Here is a 20,446-nt window from a genome sequence, read left to right as displayed (position 1 = left end):
TAATGAGGTGTGGTAGAAAAAGGGTTACCGTACCATATCTACCGAGTTTCTTGCTGGTTCTTCTCGGTAGGAAATGCATTACGAAATTCGAACCAGTAAACCGATAAACTTTATTTCTCACACAAACATATATATTATACACAAATTATTAGAAGAAACTGTACTATATGGTGCATAGGCGGCTTTATTGCTATAGCAGTCTCTTGTATTTATTATTATGTAGTAGATGATTCAAAAGTACCTACTTAGTTGTAAAAGTTTATTTGAATTTAAAAAAAAAAACTATTTTTATTTACTCTGGATTCTTCACTGTAGTCCTAGAAAATCTGCACTAGGTAATATTACGAGTATTAAAAGGTAAAGTTTGTAAGTTTGGATGTAGGAGATAATCGCGCGCCGGATCTGATTCTGAAATTTTTTTCACAAGTTAGCTTCATTATTTATTAGTTAGCCTGAGTGCTATAGGCTATAAATTACATAAAGCGGGCGAAATCGCGGGAAATAGCTTGTTAATTATCGATTAGAGCCTCGATAGCTCAACGGACTGAATTCTGAAAGGTCGGCGGTTCAAACCCCACCCGTTGACTATTATCGTACCCACTCCTGGCACAAGCTTTACGCTTAATTGGAGGGGAAAAGGGAGTAGTAGTAAGAGAATATTCTTTTTTATAATAAAAAATTATATACCTACCCATGCTACTGTAAAATTTACCAGTATAAACCTACCAAGTATGTTATAAACTCGATACTTTGTGATACGAGTAAAGTTTTGGACTTTTGTGAAGCTAATTCGCTCGGTAAATTCTAGGTTTTACCTCAGAGATCAGAGATACTTCAATAGAACACCAAGAATAATTATGAGGATTGGCAAATGACTATCCTATTAATTATACATATATTACGTTTCTTCCTGATTGTCTTGAACTACATATTAATACCCATCATGTTATTCCATTCAGTGATGTATCATGCTTCCACAAAAATACTAAAAGTCTATGCCAACTTTCATTACACACAATTGAACCAGCGGCCACCCCTTCAATAATAAGTTGTAAAAAAAATGCAAAAGGCAAAAGGCATCGTAATACAAACAGACGGACCGACGTCAGTGTAAGTATTCATTACATTAGACAGATGAAGTCGTAAAACTTATGTCTTGAAACAACTTACTAGAACTACTGAAGTTCTTGATAGGCTTAAAACGGACGGAGTTGTTCGAAAACGCCCAATGTGGCTGAAATCTTTGAATCATATAGAAAGCTGCTGTAAATTATGTGCAAGCATTTGTTTATCGTCTGGCATACATAATCTGTATATGTAAATCCATATATCGTAAAAATTGAGCGGCCATAAATAGAAGCGAAGAAATGGATGCATAACACTGGTCAGGTTTCAACATACGTGTACAAATAAGAAATATTTTCATATTATGTAGTGTTTGATGTTTGTTTTCTGAAATTATTTTAATGAATATTTTATATAATAACTGGTTTTAACTTCCAGCGGCGTTACAGTTTCAACGTTGAATTGTGACCTACAAAATTAAATCTTCTTAAATTAATGTAAAACCATACTATTTTGATTATGAACTTTTATCGTACTTGTGTGAAAGTTTGTCTATTGTCTATTAATTAATTAAAAAGGTAGGATCTTGATCAGAGGCACTCCACAATGTAATGTTAACCTTAATCACACTATCACACTAATAATATTATAAAAGAGAAAGTTTGTATGTATCTGTGTGTGTGTGTGTGTGTGTGTATGTTTGTTACTCCTTCACGCAAAAACTACTAGAGATAGATTATACCCTGGATTAGCACATAGGCTACTTTTTATCCCGGAAAATCAAAGAGTTCCCACGGGAATTTTAAAAAACCTACATCCACGCGAACGAAGTCGCGGGTATCAACTAGTAGACAATGTAACCAAAATTCCAATTGATTGTATAAGTGGGTACATGATACAGACCCAGAACAAGCGTTTCAAACGCTTACTCTGATTCAAGACTATTCGTCACTCTCCCCAATTCATCAGTCCATCACGTATTCTGAAACTGCCGCCCGCCATACTGCCTAATACCATCATTCCTATGTTGATATCGTTTACCAGATTGATTTATTCGGCGAGCCTTGTTTTTCCTCCATGGGGGTAATGTAAAATTATAATAAAATTTATGACGTAGTCCTACTATGATTTTATTAGCTGTAAACTAAGATTTGTCTTCTGTGAATTGAGTTTACGATTTTTTTATTGCTGACAATCGGCCGGGTCAATTGATGATCAGTGAAAATCTTTGCCTGTAAAATATCTGTGAATTATCTGAGTAGGTTAACTATATAATATTATATTATGTTACTCTAAAATATTATATCATGTAACTGTATGTATAGGTTAACTCTATAATATTATAATATGTATTATATTATGGCTTGAGTCATATAATTATATAAACCATCTTTTGTAATAATAGAGCTTTCAGTGGAAAAGTAAACATATTCAATATCCTTTAACCCTTCAAACTACCGAATTATTTCAACTGTTAATACAGTATTTACAGATAAGTATTTCGTAACTCGCGCATATGCGTCACTTTTGAGAAAAATGGCTATAAAAAAAATCTAGAGCACCATCATGGATCTGTAAACGGCATTGGCTTTCTAAATAATTTATCTTTATGAAAGTTGGATATAAAGAAGCCTTGATATCTATAATCGAAGACTACCTAAAATCAAAGTCCTAACCTACCTAAGTCAAAGATCGTGATTTTTGTGTGTAGTGCCATAAAAAGGTCACAGACATCTATACACTTTTGCATTTGTAGCATTAGTATGGATATACATTTAATTTAAGTTTAAGAATAACACTGGTAAACACATTTCTGGCCGTACAACATCAAAGTTATTATCTCAGAAACATGAATAGGTGAGCGCGAGAGCGAAATATGCATTTCGTAATAAACCTCACCGACACCCCGACAATTCTATTTGTGCCCCCAACAATAAACTTGAAAAGAATTTCATAATAGTAGACAGCGTCAGTCGCACCTGAAAAGGCGTTTTCCGCCGCGACTCCTGCATTTTTCCCTAAGCGAGACAACTAGGCGGCATTTTAAAATATTCGCAATACACATTGTGTCTTTGTATGTGGCGGTTACCTACTTTTCATTATTTTAGGGTCCCGTATCTTAAAATTAATAATTCAAAATTTAAAAAAAACCCCGATACAAAAGCCTCTATAAGAAAACTAGAAAAGAGCTGATAACTTTTAAACGGCTGAACCGATTTTCTTCGATTATAGCTAAGAACACTCTCGATCAAGGCACCTTTCAAACAAAAAAAAAATTAAATTAAAATCGGTTCATTCGTTTAGGAGCTACGATGCCACAGACACAGATACACATTCACACAGATACACGTCAAACTTATAACAACCCTTTTTTTGGGTCGGGGGTTAAAAAAGGATTCCTTATAGGATCGCCTCGTTGTCTGTCTATCGTGTCTTCATGAGCCTTCAAGAGAATCAGGGTACTTCCTAGTTCCTGTTGACGTAGAATCACGAAATATCAAATAATACAAGTCATTTATAAGACTTGTATTATTTGCTGTGCTATAAAATATTATAGCATAAGTAAAGGGAAAAATCCGAAAACCGTGAATTTCTTCTCGTAAAATGGTACGGAACCCTTTGTGTGAAAGTTCGACTCGCATTTAAATGGTTTTTTTTTTAATGAAAAAGCTAAATTTTTTCCATTTTCTGTTTTCAGCGAATCATTATACTGTATAGACTACTAAATGGACTTCGTCTGCGATGGCGTTTGCTGGCGCGCGTGCTGTGCTTGTTTGGAGTGTTTTTTTTTTTTTGTTAAGAATGGCTGGTTTTTGTGTTAGTTGGTGTTTTTTGGTGGTGGAACTGACTGGGAAGCGCTCTAAAGGGGCGCCGCGCGTATGTCGGCGGGCGCCGGCGCAGACGGAGTCCATTCTTGTATAAATTCAATAACTTGAAAATATCACAAACTTGACATGGGAGAGGAAAAAATAAAAAAAAGACTACTAAATTCTCCATGGTTGCTCCAAGTCGAGTATGGCGCATGCTGATCCAATCAACACATTTTTTTGACATTTCTCATTCTGAAAACGCGCATAGGCTACTTTCTATCCAAAGGCTATATAAATCAAAGAGTTCGACCGGGGTTTTTTTTTAGCCCAGGATTTAGTCCAAGCGGACGAAATCGTGGGCATCACCTAGTTCGATAGGTATCTTCTATTTGAGCACTTTTTACGCGAAAATATCTTTCTTATGTAAATCAATAGTGCACCCCCTTTATTCTTACGTCAAATTGTTATTCCATTTCCTAAAGTACTGCAAAATCGCGTCGCGTTCCGGATTGTGATGGATCATTCACTCGCCGACTAAGTGATCGTTCGTTCATTCCGTTCATTCGCTCATCCGGACGCTTAGGTTCGGCTTCCTCAAGCTTTTTATCATAAAAAGTCCTTCTTAATCTTAAAGGAGAAATTACTTGCAACTTATTTATAACTAGCTGATGCCCGCAGCTTCGCCCGCGTGGATTGGTCAGATCCCCTGCAGCATCAGGATTGAGGAGTTGGAATCCAAATTTTTTATGAAACAATGTCGCAAAGTTCCTCTATCGATTAAAAAAGAAATGACGCAAATCGGTTCGGAAATCTCGGAGATTTCGGTGTACATAGGTAGAAAACACAACTTCCTTTTTGAAAGTCGGTTAAAAAAGTAGCCTATGTTACTCCCTGGTCAATTCTCTACTTGTCTGTGAAAATCCCGTCAAAATCGGTTCAGCCGTTCCGAAGATTAGCCTTTTCAAACAGACAGACAGACAGACAGACAGACAGACAGACAGACCGACAGACCGACAGACAGACAGACAGACAGACAAAAATTTTAAAAACGTGTGATTCAGTGTTGGTATCGTTCAAATAACCATATGAGCTTAATATGAGGTAGTTATTTCGAAATTACAGACAGACACTCCAATTTTATTTATTAGTATAGATCCTGGGTAAAAAAATCCCTTGAATTTTAAGTTTGATTTCTGAACGCACCCGAAAAAAATTATTCATCTTGTACTTTTAAATCTAGCGTTTTCCTCTCTGTAGCGAAATACAGAGTTATGTATTTCGCTATATAGCACGACTGCAAAATTTACCTCGCTCGCTACGCTCAGGATTCCACAAACGAAGCGATCCTTCGCTGACTCGTAATTAAATACAAACTCTCGTGCCAAAATATACAACTTTGCAGCCTTGCATAACAAATAAGTATTCTCTTTTGAATTAAGTTAGAATATGAGGTAGGTTATACCTACCTACTCCGCAGTAGGTATATCAGCCACCCCTTGGCACACCCCTCGACAACAATATGAGAGGCACGTGAGTTTTGGCACTGTTCTCGTTGTAAATGGATTACTAATGTTTCCAGGTTTACTGCTATTTGTCTTGAATATGCGAAAATACTTGCAACTTTTTTTTTAATATTTTCTTTCACAAAATTCGTACGCCTGAAATTTCAATGTATGTTACAGTTTTTATGAATCTTTACATAATAATATCACTACCCATATTAAAAATGTGAAAGTGCGTTGCAATTCATTTTTCGTTGGTCATAAATGTCCGCCATATTAAGTTTTCTCTGAAATAGAAATAGAAAATAAAGCTTTTTTTTCATTCAAATTTACTTTTACAAGTGCTTTTGAAGCGTTCAAGTGAATCCACCACTGACACTGGGTTCGGAATGTTCTCCACCGCCGAGTTTCTTGCTGGTTCTTTTCGCTAAGAAGTTTTTCGGTAACTTCTTAGCGAAAAGAACTAGCAAGAAACTCGGCGCTTGCTCTTTTCCAATATTCAATTAACACACAAAACTTTCGTAATTCGATTCAGGTATGAAATGATGCATTAAGGGAGCAGTTTTTAATATGCGAGGTTTTCAATTGATTATAATATGATAGTTATTGAAAAACGTAGTTATTTTGTTAGTTTCTATTGAAGATTTTCTTCACGTGCGGTTTTGGGAAGCCGCGCGGTTGTTTATTGACCTATAAATACGTGCCTCGGGACGCCGCCGCGCCTCGCCCGGGGCTGAGGGACAAAATGCCCGTTTTCCGGGATAACACTAAACGCTAGCGCGAATTTTTACTGAAGCATTACGTGGACAAACGTGTTGCAGTTGTACGTTTTTTATTAGGTAGTAGATATTACGTCCCATTGAGACTCCAGCTTCATCACCCATTTGGCTGAAGTGGGATTTAATTAATTACAAACAATGTAATTATATCTTGATTATAAACAATTGTATGGGAAGGCACTGGCCCCTATAATACGGGCTGTCCTAGTTTAAGGGCCAGGAGTTCGCGAAACGCATGTACTTTATTTAATAAATAAATTTTCATTTTTATTTCATTTTCATTTTTCGTTATTGTATTTTTTTATTTTGACTTTTCAGATATTTTTTAAAATTTAATTCAATTCAAGTGATCACTGATTAGATGTAGTTTATTTACCTACATTATATTTTACGCATACTGTTTGCGGCAGTATATTATGTTACGGGTCTAACTATTATAGTAGGTACTGTCTATTATTTACCCACAATTTTGCAAAAAAATAAATTGATTTGATTAGGAACTCTGGACGTATTTTGATGCAATATGTGGCTACCCTACTATAGCTATTGTTTACTTATCACGCATTGTTTATCAACATCACCTACGTTGACAAAAAAATGTATTTTCGAAATTTCCTTTCTTCCGCATTGGGGATAAAGCAAGCGCGGCTGTTGACACAAGCATTACTTGAGCAAACGTGTCGCGGGGTTTTAGGGTTCCGTATCTGTAGAGAAAAAGGAACCCTTATAGCACTTCGTTGTCTGTCTGTCAGGGGAATCAAAACTATAGGGTACTTCCCGTATTCCACATCATTAACAACCAATAGAGGTCCACTGCTGGACATAGGTCTCTTGTAGAGACTTCCTCAGTCTATACGTCACAGTCTTCCGCCACCTTAATACAGTGGCTCCATGCAATTCGCCTGATTTCGTGCGTCCACCTAGTGGAGGGGGTTCGCAACGCTGCGCTTTCCAATAGGTACTATTCCAGTACCTTGGGATCCCAACGCTTATCGGTTATTCGAACCTATTCTTCTAGAATCATGAAGTTTGGCAGGTAGCTATGTCTTATTGGACAAGTAAAGGGTAAAGTCAGAAAACTATGAATTTTAAGGGTTATTTCTTGGTTATTTCTTATACGATGGTACGGAGTCCTTCGTGGGCGAGTCCGACTCGCACTTGACCGGATTTTTTATCTGTCCGTAACGCGAGAATACTTATCGCGGATTGGTGTCTGTAAATACTGAGGGTTCGAAATGTTTTGCGCTCTTCAAATAAATGGAATCGATATCTCTACATTGCGTTGATACCTTTTAATAAAAAATCGTGAGCGTCTAACTTCCACAGAAACAAACGCTTCAGCGGGCGTTCGTTCCAAAAAGGACGAGGTTCTCATTTCGACCCGTTTTCTTTTTGCAATTTTATACTTACCCCATATTAAACATTCGTTTAGGAGGTGCGCTTTATAAAAAAACAATACTGAAACAAATACAAGCGTACACATGTACCAAATTCAATAGAACAACCGAAAAACTTACACTGTATCAAATCCCACCACTCCGTTCCCCTCTGAGCGCAAACGTTAAATACATCGCCAATAATTCCCCCAACTTCCCCCGGCTTACTCCGACTTACCCCAACTTATCCCAACTTACTCGAGCTTGCTCCTAGTACAGACAGCGTTCAGACGCTTAAATCACGGCAACTTTGCCCCTGTCTAGAGTAAGCGATCATTCCAATTCAAGTCCTTAGGGTATTTCGGATCCTTTAAACTAAACTAATTTATTGAATAAGAAAAAGAAAACCTGCAAGCTGCATCTTGTTATACGAATACCCAAAAACGGAGTGTAAGTACCTACTTAATTAGGTAATGTTTTCATGGTACACCTAACTATGTATCTATAGTACGCGACAGGTTGAAATGGCAATCGGGGAGGGAACCCCGCACCCCCGACCAACCCCCGCGCAAATCCGATGCCGGCGGGTGACGTGCGGGTGTACGGGGCATCCCCCCGCCGCATACCCCGATTGCCATCTCAATCTGTCGCGGACTATATGGTTCTTTATTTCATCATATCTTCTAAACGCCAATACCTTAGGAAGTATGGAGTATCCTCAGAATCCTTACATCATAATTAAAATTAAAAAAAAAATCAATTAATGTGGTGGTTGTATGGCGCCATTTTCAAAAGTGAATAACTTTTTTGATTAATTTATTTGTTCATTTATAAACCCATGACAGACATGAGATAGCAGTGCAAACCGCAATCGGGTCGGAAACAGGCTTTTTCTAACCCCCGAGCCAAAAAAGGGGTGTTATAGTAAGTTTGACGTGTGTATCTGTGTATCTGTGTGGCATCGTAGCTCCTAAACAAATGAACCGATTTTAATTTTTTTTTTTTTTGTTTGAAAGGTGGCTTGATCGAGAGTGTTCTTAGCCATAATCCAAGAAAATCGATTCAGCCGTTTGAAAGTTATCAGCTCTTTTCTAGTTACTGTAACCTTCACTTGTCGGGGGTGTGTTATAAATTTTTAATTTACACTTGTTATTTAAAAGAAACTTACTTAAGTCTTTCTTTTATTTTACAGATTTTCTAGTACTATAACGGCCTCACAACAATAAAAAGAGTGCAATAATACATTAACTTTCAACGTTCTGTCCGCGGAAGGGAACGTGAACAGTCGGGGAAACGCAGAAAGCAATTAAAACACTGTTACAGTACAGGCTTGTTAGTTGCTTGTGTTGTAACTGCCTACATCCCCCTCCCTTCCAGCCTTCTCTATTAACAGGGCTCTCTCCGTCACTCGTTTCCACTCGTTTCATACAATCGTAGTTCCAATTTCATTTGAATATTAAGCAACCAAAGTCCATGAAATTTTGCAGACATATTCTAGAAACTAATATCTGTGTCTGTGGTGTTTTAGATTTTTCTAAAAATATGTAGTTTTAAAATTACAGGGGCTCAAAGATTTGTATGAAAACTTTTAAGACCGCGTAACTTTGAAACCGAATATTTTAACAGAAATCTGGAAAACCACAGACATAGATATTAGTTTCTAGAATATGTCTACAAAATTTCATGGACTTTGGTTGCTTAATATTCAAATGAAATTGGAACTACGATTGTATGAATGGAGTGACGGAGAGAGCCCTCTTAAGGGAGTTCTTTTAAATACCACTATGCACGACGTAAACCTACACAATCTACTTATTATTTGGATTTCTGTGATCTATACATACACTTAATTTAAAAAAAACCGGCCAAGTGCGAGTCAGACTCGCGCACTGAGGGTTCCATACTCGTGTATTTTTTGCATGATTAAATCAAAAACTACTATACATAAAAATAAATAAAAATCTGTTTTAGGATGTACAGGTAAAGCCCTTTCATATTAGGATACCCCACTTGGTATAGTTATCTTACTTTGAAAATTGTAACACATTTTAATTTTTTTTAAATGATTAACCACAAATTCGCGGTTTTCAGATTTATTCCTGTACCTGTGCTATAAGACCTACCTACCTGCCAAATTTCATGATTCTAGGTCAACGGGAAGTACCCTATAGGTTTCTTGACTTCTTGACAGACACGGCGGACGAACGGACGGACAGACAGACCAAACAGACAGACAGACAGATAGATAGACAGACAGACAGACAGAAAACAAAGTGATCCTATAGGGTTCTGTTTTTCCTTTTGAGGTGCGGAACGCTAAAAAGCAGTGGTCTACAGTTTAATTTCATCATCCTCATCATCAACTCATCTACCCGATTCACTACTGAGCACGAGCCTCCTCTCAGATTGAGAAGAGTTTGACATTCGATATCCAAGTGCGGATTGGCAAACTTTACACACCTTTGAGTACAATGGAAAACTATCAGGCATGCAGGTTACCTCGCGATGTTTTCCTTTACCGTTAAAGCAAGAGCTAGTTAAATGCTCAAACGGTTTTAATTTACCAATATATTTTTAAATCCTATCCTTTGTAACTTGATAGAGCAAATACAAGCTTCTACGGTAAATAAAACAATAGGTATCCGACCACTTATTCTAGCAATTGTGAATTAACTTTAAACAAGCCGTCTAGTTTCCAGGATGCCTGTGAACACAGCACTTGCAAGGGAAAAGCAATTAAAATGGTGTAACAGTAAAAGCTTGCTAGTTCGTTGTAAAGTAAATACATAATATTGCTGTGTTTATTCTAAATACCCGAAGTACGTGCACGACATCCAGTAATGGGGTAGTTTCAATATTGCATGAACATGTCTATTATGTATCCACTTATGGTGACTCGATTTTTTTGCATGGGTTATTAGATAAAGTGAGTAATACCTATTTTATTCTACAGAAAAGGCGTACAAAATAGTTTGTAAAGTATAAAGTGTCTAAGTAGGAGAACAATAAATCAGGATCTAATTAACAACCCCAAAAGGTGTAATAAATAGGTCAACGGGAAGTACCCTATAGGATCCTATAAGGGTTCCGTTTTTCCTTTTGAGGTACGGAACCCTAAAAATGGAACATAGCTCAACGCCTATCACCAGTTGGGGTTTCAATGTGCTAGAATGTTGATCTCGCACCGATTTTTAACGTTTATCAGGAATCAGGATGTATTGTTAGTAATAGGTACCTATAATAGTTAAATTAGTTTTACACTGTATAACTTCGAAGAATAACTAAAACCAACTTAAGTATTTAGGCTGTTCTAAGAGGAAGACCACTAAAGTGAATATTTCATGAGCATCGGTAAGGAAAGGCCATTAATACGTACTGTTTACAGTAATCAAAGTAGAACCCATTACACGCGCGTCGTTTAAACACAGCCGTTACTGAATATTTGATGCAAATCGTTTGGCACACGCGTGCGCTCGATATGACGTGACACGGTGTAAAGTGGCTTATACATCGGAGGCAGAACCGCTAGACTGACTGACTGACTGATTTATTAACGCACAAAATAAACCGCTGGAGTCAGAAGCTTGAATCCTTTCCTTTTATAATTTTTATGTTCAATAAAAAACATAAATACATACAACAAGATCGATTTGCTATGTTCACATTATGATATCGAGTGTTTGTACACTTTTTAATACACTAATCTAAAACACTCATGCTAAAATGGCATTGCAACTTTATGCCTCACTGCAGTCTAAACGCCGACAGTATGCGACGTCTGTTGCTTCGATGTTGCCTCTTTGGAGGAGGACCTAAAAAAATGATGCAAGTGATTTCGCGCATGCATCATTCATGCATGCATTCAGATGCATATTTTTAACCTCTGTAATCTTTAAGCACAAATTAGATTTGTAAACGTTGGAGGTCCAAGGTTCTATTTTCAAATAAATAATTGGTTCCTTAATTGTGAGAGCTGGAATCGATTTTCCTATAGACTCTGATTTCTCTGCACGGATTTACATGATTTCTTTTATTTCGAAAATGTTTCATTAAAAAATTTGGCTACCAGTTTCAATAGTAAATAGGTATATAGCGTTTAGCTGAGATGACTCGATCTCAACGTCGCTGGTCTGTCGCAACCAACCCCACGATGAGCATGGCGTGGCATAGGTCCTAAGTCAGGGTAGGCAATAGTTCCTCTTTTATGTCTCTATGGCCTGCACGCCGCCTGTAATATTGAAAAATGAGCATTGTGCTATTTCGCCTAGGGTAAGCAGCGCTTTTATGCTTCTATGATCTGCACGCAACTGCACGATTTCAGTACCTATACAATTTTGGAGTCTTAAATTATCAAATCTGTGGAGATATTTAACCACTTTTACCTATTGAATAAGGGCCTTTATGAAAATCTCTCACGTCATACAATACATGTATAGCAAAGTAACGTTTTTATTCATAAACCATTATCATTGTCACACAATGTAGTGTTTTTTAATTTTAATTAACATTGCTTGGCACTCGCGATGAATGATGTATGACGTCGCTTTGATGACACAGTTTAATATTGTGAGTAAGTATAACATTATCTAGGTAGGTCCATCACCTAGGTAAGTCCAATTTCGAGAAAGAGGTCAACCGCCAAATCCAAATCGGCTGGGCAGCCTTCCGGAAGCTTCTAGATGTCATCTTTTCCAAGACTTACTACTGAAAAGGGCAACCTAATGTCAACTAAAACCAAATGTACACCAATGAAATATAGACCATTGCTTGACGACTAGTCGCCCGGCGACTCAGTCGACGGCGATCGTGACAGTCAGTAATTTATATAGGAGTCATCCGGCGACTTGGCGCGTATTGTCCCTACGACTTCTATATACATACTAATAGCTCGTTTACACAGGCTGCGTAAGCGTTGCTTAAGCGTAGACGTAGCGCGTACCATTGCGTTGTAATGTATGGATCTGTATGAAACATGCATGCGTAACCCGGTGTGTTAGGGGTTACTACACACGTGTCACGTGTACGCAATTGATGTGAATCGGCCTTTAATTACTTATATAAATTCCTGATTGTCATGGTCGCTGTCGAGTGAATGTAGAGGTGCAGTGGACAGTAGTAGTACTGTACTTAGATGTAGAAACAGCATTAAGGCGTTATAGCCAAGTTACAGTGCCTGCCCAGGCTGGGCTGTAATACTGATGGGCTGTAACCCGCTCCGGGGAATTATCCGGCATGTTTATGCAAATGGTTTGGCAGAGGCTCGCGCGCCGGCCTGCAAATGTTATCTCGACTCGCCCTTTTATTCCGGACGTTTTAATTTCTTTTTAGCATAATTTTAAGCTTCTTAGGTGTCTACATCGTCTATCTAGATTCTGTTTATTTCTAGATATTTTTTATAGGTTAAGCTAGAGTTTCCTAGGAGAACGGTATAGAGACATAGCGGTAATAATAATTATTATGACGGTTAATCGGCGGACGTAAAAGACTGCGGTTACAACGGTGATGATAATATATTACGAAGTTGTACTTTAGTTGAAGGGGAAAGGGGGATATTAGTTATGACACGTCTTTGTCGGAAGCTTGGTAAATAATTCTAAAACAAGTATAAATGTATAAAGTATGATTTGTATAGTAATTAGATAAGGCTAGCTTTAAGTTTTATTGTAATATTTTCAATTAAAAAAATATTCAAAAAAAAAAAGTCATAAAAAAAAAGTATAAATTCCCAGATTTCTGAACTCAAAAATCTCGCTCAAAAGACATAAGCGCTCACAATTGCATTAGGGAGGATTGCATAATAATCCATAAAGTGGATATGGGCAAAAAATAGAAATAAGAAAAAGTAATGGCGCCCACATAAAAAATCAATCTATAAACATCAAGTCTTAAGCATGCATAATGCTTAGAGGCGCTTTGACGAAGATAAATATTGGCGTAAATGTCGGCTCTAGGAAGACTCACGCTGACTACGAGGTTTTACTTTGATGTTAGCACTAACAGAATGTATGCATTGACTCTGTTACTTTTTTATCCTTACATCTTTTTCAACCCTTGTGTTTAAGAGCGTAAATACTAAAATATTTTAATCACTAGCTGACTCACCTAGGTTTCGCTGGATTTTTAAATTCAGTAAAGGGGGAAATTTCCAAAAATCCTGAAACACGTATTATTATTCAATTTTAATCGAAAGCCCAAATAGTTTACTTATTTTTACGATATAACTAAAAAAACATTTGTACGTTCATAATGTAATCTTTCAACCCTCTATTTTTTAAACCATTCAGGCTGACAGTGTCTAGTCTCCTAGAATGTCTAGTATGCAAGTAGTACCCAGTATCCTGCTACGTCCAGACTCTAGTCCCACAATGGCCAGTGTTCTAAATCGTCCAGTATAAAAACCACTTATCAAATTGTCTGGTGTCTTAAAATGTCTACTGTCTATTGTCTGTGGAAAATCCAAAAATCGTGAAAGAGCCGAAAGCCTAAATACGAATTAATTTATTATTATTACGGATGTAACTTGAAAATGGCGGACTCTCACAAACTTTCATCTCCTACATAATTTTCCTTTTATATCCATACTAATATTATAAATGCGAAAGTATGTCTGTCTGTCTGTCTGTCTATCTGTCTGTCTGTCTGTCTGTCTGCTACCTTTTCACGGCCCAACAGCTTAACCGATTCTGACGAAATTTGGTACAGGGTTAGCTTATATCCCGGGGACGGACATAGGCTACTTTTTATCCAGGAAAATCAACGATTTCCCACGGGATTCCTAAAAACCCTTCCGCTTAACAGATTTGTATGAAATTTGGTACCGAGGTAGCTTGCGTCCCTGTTATTGACATAGGCAACTTTTTATCCCAGAAAATCAAACAGTTCCCACGGGATCTTTAAAAATCTAAATCCACGCGGACGAAGTCGCGGGCATCCTCTAGTAATCAATAAATAGACAAATAATTTAAAATTAGGTTACTATTATATTATTGGCTTCAGTATCGACACGATCGATGTATTTACAGTTAGGTACATTACATTCTCCCTACCACCCTTCGACGAAACATCAAAGCAAAGCTGACATGTCACAGGATGTTAGGACTTTGTAAGGATTCGAATGAGTTAACATAACATTTGTTGTTTATAAATAGGTAGTGTTAGGTAAAGTTTGTAAAAAAGTATATAGCAACCACTAACTACTAAAGTATTAACAATTTAAGCAAAATTAAATAGGACTTGCTTCAATAATGGCGAAGGAAATCATCGTGAAGAAATCTGCATGCCTGAGTTCGCATTAATGTTCTCAAAGGTGTGTGAACTGTGCCAATTCGCAATTGGTCAGCGTGGCGGACTATGGCCTAAACCTCTCTCATTATGACCGAAGATCTGTGCTCAGTAGTGCGCTGGCGATGGGCTGATCATGAAGTACCGAAGATCATAAGATCAAGAATTCGGGGCCCGGGGTTCAATCCTGGAGATACAACACTGACTTATCGGAGCTATGTGCGTTTCTAGAAATCCTGTGAAAACATATTTCTATTTTCTATGTTTCTATTTACTTATATAAAATTAAATTCGTTTGAATTTGACCCCTGCGTCAGTTTAAGTGATAGCATGGCTTCCAGCTCGTTAGCATTTTCGTAAATTTAATGTTATGTTTTTGTTTCAGGTATGATTCGCTTTCAAGAAATCAAAGGTACAAATAGTGAGTAAAAATAAAAATATTTCGTATAAAACTTGTAAGTTCAGCGCACATTGGCGCTAGGGCCGTAACGCAAAAGCCGCAAATAGACATTAATTATTATGTAGGCACCTATTTAATAGCAGGTATAGTATTTAATAGGAGGAAAATGCGCTATTGCAACTAGGGTAAACAGTGCTTTTATGTTTTTAACAGATAATGCCTGCAACTTCTTCTGTATGGATCCAGGTTTAGTAAAAATCCGTGAAATAAAATGAAATAATTCTTTATTTTGCGAAATGTGAGTAACAATGATGGTATATTGACAGGTCCTTGGTCCTTCACATTTTGCCGTGATTTTGACGTGGGTTTGGAAACTTTGATTTTACGAGATAAAAAGTAACCTAAGTATAAATCTCGTACCAAAAAGTTCGAATTCGGTTAAAAGGATGGGCCGTGAAAAGAAAACGGACAGAAAGACATACTTAGGCATTTGGTATGGATTATAACATTAGCATGGATGACCTGCAGGTCCTTAATGCATAATTCAAAATCTTCAAAAATTTGGGATAGGATATGTTTCCAGTTCACCGTCGAATCTCTTTTCAAGTTAGTTCGCTTCCATCTGAGAGCATTATGGTTTACCATGACATAGGTTAGACTGCAGTCGAGGACTAATTTGTCATCGCAAACCAAAAAAATCCTGGGCAATTAAATAAAATTCGTTTTGAGTGGCTCTTGAATCACTTGAGCCTCTTACAGCTCGTCTTGTAATATGCGATAACTTTAAAATGAAAAATAAAAGATTTCATAAGTTGCCGTGTCAACATTTTTATCCTTTCGTGTATTTAATTATTCGCCAGTCCTTTACAAACTTCGAGTTACTTTTATTTCACTTGGAATTAAATAGGCTTCGCAAATAAAGCGAATTCACGACGGACGGACAGCTAATTTCCACTGGCTAGGTATTTTATTTAAACCTTTTTTACTGCACTCCGTTGATATACGAAAGTCCAAGATATACCGTGAAAATGTTCGAAAAAATTATAAATGCGAAAGTATGTGTGGTTGTGTTAAGTTGTTACAGGCCACGGCTCACAGTGTCTAACGGTGCAGAGGTAGCACCTGTTAAGTTGCATATCAGATACGGATGTAGTATTTTTAACAAATAACAACGCTGTTAATTAACTTATCGACATAATACATGTAATGAAAGTTATTTAAATTATTTTTTATCGTGGCGCGATCAACAGGAGTGTTTTTGTTACTTAAGTGTTACTTAATATTATAACACGTTTATTAAAAATCAAATGCCATACGATTAAATGAAATTTAATGTACGACAATTTTTTGTTTAAAACAACGAAAAATATAAATTCATTTATTCAGTAAAATCAGTAAATTGCATGAAGAATACTGGTAGTTAGGCTTTCAGAAGTTACATAATATTCGAGGAAACTGCCTTTCTTTATTTTTTATATCAACACTGCACCCTTTTAAACAACTTGGCACTTGTACAAGTACTTGAATAACATGGTTACTGCAGGGCTTCGTAGGTCTTTGCCAAGTTACTGACCGGAATTTAACGTGGAAATCTTATTTTCGAAGTCTCAAGTTTGTTTTAGCCATAAATCTGTAAGACGATGACAGGTACTTTTCGTGTTAACTTCGTAATTTTTAATTCTTTTCGACGAGATGTTTACTATAAGGAACCCTTTTTGGCTCGCAGCCATTTGCATTAGGAACCCTTTTAGGTCATAACAATGTTGTGATGTTCGAAAATTTATTAAGTATTTTTGAAATTTTGATCCCTTGTGTAACAATTTCTCTATGACCATGAACACGCTTATCAAGTGTGTTAAAGTTAGTTGCTCAGTTAAATGTCGAACATCATGGAACTTCCATATAGAAGTATTAAAATAATTTTTAATATATTTACTAGATACAATAATATACTATGATGAATTCGTCCACGTGGATTAAGGGTTTTTAAAATCCTATCCCATCCCATCCCATCCCAGAACCCTTTGATCTTCCGAGACAAAAGTAGCCCATGTAAGCCCACGTTCCAACGCTGTAAGCTAACTCTGTAACTTACATCTAAATCGGTAAAACGGATAGGCCATGAAAAGGCAGATAGATAAATTATTTTAATAAAAAATTAAGTTAATGTTAAGTGATTACCGTCGCCCATGAAAATTCGCAGCACCAGAGGTACCGCCGATGCGTTGCTGGCCTTTCAGGAATTTGTTGAATAATCCCATGTTGTAATCTAGTGCAAAACATCATGTATTATAACAAAATATCACTAGAGATACCCTAACTTGCACCCCGGGGTCCGTCACTAACCAAACGTCAAAATCGATTAAACGATGTGGTCGATGGTAAAGGGATAAGGTCATGAAAATATAGACAAACAGTTACATAATGACGCAGAATAACAAAATGATTAGAATATTCGGATTAATTATTACCTACATTTTGCTGCGAAACATCATCACTAAGGATTATTTCAAATCCCTACAGTCTTCTAGTAAAGACATACAGTTATAAAGCACGACAGCAACATAATCTAACATGCCCCAACATCCGATCCATACGATTTATCTTAAACGACCCAGATTAATTCCCCGGGGGGTTAAGGGGGGCTGAGAGGGGTCGAGGGGGGTAATCCGCAGTCACGAAATGTAAAGTCATCGCTAATCCGCTAATAAGACTCTACGACACTACTTTGTTTCCTTCGTGTGAGAGATTAGGGACTATTTGTTTGTCATTCAGATTGCCAACGAGTATCTTAATAGGTATCTCAATGTTTACTATGTCAACATTATAATCAACCCATTGCCGGCTCACTACTGAGCATGGTCATGTCTGGTGGGAGGCTTCTGCCATGTCTAGTTACTACTCTACCGGCGAAGGCGTGCCGCCAAGCGATTTAGCGTCCCAGTGTGATACCATATAGAAACTAGAAACCCATAAGAGATATGAGTTTAATAAAACTGCTATATACCTTCTTAGTCGGCCCGCTTCTATCCTAGACTGCATCATCACTTTCCACCAGGTGAGATCGCAGTTAAGGGCTAGCTTGTAATGGTATTTAAAAAAAAACGGGTCTCTTCTCAGAAGAACTGAAAAGGTTTTGGCCATAGTCTACAACGCTAGCCTAGCGCAGATTAGCAGACTTCACACACCTTTGAGAACATTATGGAAAACTCTAGGCCCGCAGGTCTTTTTCACCATTAAAGCAAGTGATATTTAATTGCTTAAAATGCACATAACTCCGAATTGAACTTCGGATCTCCGGAATGGGAGCCCTAAGTCGTCAATAACTAAGCTAAATACAGGTATATCACTGGCTTTAACGGTAAAGGAAAACATCGTAAGGAAACCTGTATGCCTGAGTTCTCCATAATATTCTCAAAGATGTGTGAAGTCTAGCTAGTGAGTTGGTTAGCGTGGTAGGCTAGGTAGGTAGTGAGATGGTTATGTGGTGGTTAAACCCTTCTCATTCTGCGAAAAGACCCGTACTCAGTAGTGACCCGGCGTTGGGTGATACTGGCGATGAAATAAGTTTTAAAATAACTGATGTGTGCTGCCGAGGGCTATAACTTATTATGCTCGTAAAATAGGTACATTTTAGCGGTGTTGTATCAAAAGGCGAGATCTGGGGGACTCGCGTATAAATTGTAAAGGGACGGAAATAGCGGATGGTGAAATGGTTCGGATGTGATATATTACACAAATATGACTTCTCTGCTTCTTGTCGCGCGGTTTGGGGAGGAGCCTCATGTAAACTAAGATATTCTTATGATTTCAAGTGAAAAATGGATTTTTATAATTACATTTTGACATACTTATATGCTCATTCTTTATTCAGTGTCCAGAGGATGGATGGTGTACTTTTTTAACGCCCGACCCAAAAAGAGGGGTGTTATAAGTTTGACGTGTGTATCTGTGTATCTGTCTGTGGCATCGTAGCTCCTAAACTAATGAACCGATTTTAATTTAGTTTTGTTTTGTTTGAAAGGTGCCAGGTGGCTTGATCGAGAGTGTTCTTAGCTATAATCCAAAAAAATCGGTTCAGCCGTTTGAAAGTTATCAGCTCTTTTCTAGTTACTGTAACCTTCACTTGTCAGGGGTGTTATAAATTTTTAATTAACACTTGTGTAGGCAGTAAATATAGTTTGTAAGTTTTTTAAGATTTAAAGAAAAAAGGGAGAGTTTTGGCTTATCAAAAGTAATTGCGATCATTAACCTCATCATAAACTACCTAGTAGGTAACTCACAAAACTTTTGTAAAATGAATTAGGTAGGCAGTCCTTTTTGTCATACCTGGCTGAGAGAGCTCCCTCATACCTCTTTCTACGCGTTTCTCGTATTTTTATTTCATGATATAGATCCTATAAAGCGTTCATGCTTATAATAATTAATTAGTATCATTTATTACTAAGTGAGCATACTCTAGCTTTTATTTGGCGTTCATTCGTAGACCACTTTTTCACGAGAGCCGTATCAAAGTAACGAGTATGCATTGGAAAATACTTGCCAAAAATACTTTTATATCGTTACGAAATATCTAGGTATTCCAGCCGCACAAAGCGGCGGCAGATATACTATGTCGCCGCGCCCGCACGTGTCGCCGCCTACCGCAACACTAGCCTTTTGTTTTTATCCTTTATGCAGCTCTACGCGATTATGTAAGCCTAGTACTGCAGACCATTTATTCCATACATTTATTGATACAGTTTGCGTCACGAAAAAAACTTTGACTGTGCAGGTGATTTATCGATCTATTGAGTGGTTCGAAGAGCACGACGGAAGCTGGGATGTCTGTCCTGACGCGCGATTGGTTTGTCAATCAATTATTCGTTACAGTCGCGATAGAGAAACCATCGCCCGACATGTCATCGCTGACACAGGCCTTTGGTTTTTCAATCCTCTATTGAAGCGACACACGATTATGATAGCCTAGTACCTATTGTGAAAGGAGATAGACGCTCACCGCCATTTCTTCCTAAGAAAACTACTATTAGGTATGTTAATTAACTAGCTGATGCCCGCGACTTCGCTCGCGTGGATTTAGGTTTTTTAAAAATCCCGTGGGAACTCTTTGATTTCTGGGATAAAAAGTAGCCTTTGTGCTAATCCAGGGTATAATCTATCTCCATTCTAAATTTCAGCCCAATCCGTGCAGTAGTTTTTGCGTGAAGGAGTAACAAACATACACACACACACA

At 37.4% G+C, this 20,446-nt stretch overlaps 1 protein-coding gene across 2 annotated transcripts in view; it reads left to right on the top strand.

The window, feature by feature from the left end:
• LOC123870163 (max dimerization protein 1-like) overlaps positions 1 to 20,446 on the top strand; it is a 354,224-nt gene that overhangs the window by 164,477 nt on the left and 169,301 nt on the right. The window lies entirely within an intron of this gene.

This window comes from Maniola jurtina, chromosome 12, assembly GCF_905333055.1.
Source record: "Maniola jurtina chromosome 12, ilManJurt1.1, whole genome shotgun sequence".
Classification (NCBI taxonomy): Eukaryota; Metazoa; Arthropoda; class Insecta; order Lepidoptera; family Nymphalidae; genus Maniola; species Maniola jurtina.
Note: the sequence above shows the minus strand (reverse complement) of the source record. Positions and strands in the feature narration are given on the sequence as shown.